The following is a 1,308-nucleotide window of genomic DNA, read 5'->3' on the forward strand; positions in this document are numbered from 1 at the left end:
TGTGGGTTCCCGACTTATCGGTGAACCATTTGCTACTGCGGGGCCAAAGCAAAAGGGAAAGCATAAGGGCGCAGGCTGCCCTCTGCGGGACAGGTCCGGCCCTGACGCCGGTTTACGATTTCTCCGGTAAAGCACCTGTCGGGTGGCGACCGGAGGGTCTTTGCAGGGCCTGGATCTCCGAGCCCGTGGGACAGGCGGGAAAGGGTGGCGGCAGCCGGTTGAAGTCCCGACCCTGGGCAGCCTCCCGGTCCTACCTCCATAACTTCGGGGAGGGAGGTCCGATCCCCGCGCGGTCGACGGCAGGCGGTAGGGCTCGGAGGGGCGCGGCCTGGTCCGCGAGTGCCCCGGCGCCGCCCCTCTGCCCGTCCGAGGGACAGTAGGAAATGGCCATACCGCTTTCCGGCCGATTGCCGCCGGACGTCCGGCCGCATTCGCTCGGTCTGCGCGGCCGGCGGTAGCCGGGGGCGAGGGGCATCGGGCGGTGGCGGAACCAGGCCGGCCCGACCGCTGGGGGCCGCCCGGGCGACGTTTGAATCTGTCGGGTCGGACCGCCGAATCCCGCGGGATTTCGGGATCGAATCTGCGGGTGGAATCGGCACCTCGTCCCGCTGTCCGGTTCCCCCCGGTCGACTGCAACGGGTTTCCGAGGCCCGTCGGTCAGGCGCGGTTCGCTCCGCAATCCGCCGGCCGATCGGCACCGGGCGGGGCTCTACGGAAAGAGGGGACCCTCCCGCGTCGAGTGCCGGCGCACCGACCCCGCAGGCTGACCGGGAAGGTGAAGACTCACCCCGCTGAATGCCCGGCCCCGGCTACCCTCCGGCTCCGGGGCCATAACTTCGGGGAGGGAGGTCCGATCCCCGCGCGGTCGACGGCAGGCGGTAGGGCTCGGAGGGGCGCGGCCTGGTCCGCGAGTGCCCCGGCGCCGCCCCTCTGCCCGTCCGAGGGACAGTAGGAAATGGCCATACCGCTTTCCGGCCGATTGCCGCCGGACGTCCGGCCGCATTCGCTCGGTCTGCGCGGCCGGCGGTAGCCGGGGGCGAGGGGCATCGGGCGGTGGCGGAACCAGGCCGGCCCGACCGCTGGGGGCCGCCCGGGCGACGTTTGAATCTGTCGGGTCGGACCGCCGAATCCCGCGGGATTTCGGGATCGAATCTGCGGGTGGAATCGGCACCTCGTCCCGCTGTCCGGTTCCCCCCCGTCGACTGCAACGGGTTTCCGAGGCCCGTCGGTCAGGCGCGGTTCGCTCCGCAATCCGCCGGCCGATCGGCACCGGGCGGGGCTCTACGGAAAGAGGGGACCCTCCGGCGT

This window comes from Heterodontus francisci, unplaced genomic scaffold, assembly GCF_036365525.1.
Source record: "Heterodontus francisci isolate sHetFra1 unplaced genomic scaffold, sHetFra1.hap1 HAP1_SCAFFOLD_834, whole genome shotgun sequence".
NCBI classification, from domain to species: Eukaryota; Metazoa; Chordata; class Chondrichthyes; order Heterodontiformes; family Heterodontidae; genus Heterodontus; species Heterodontus francisci.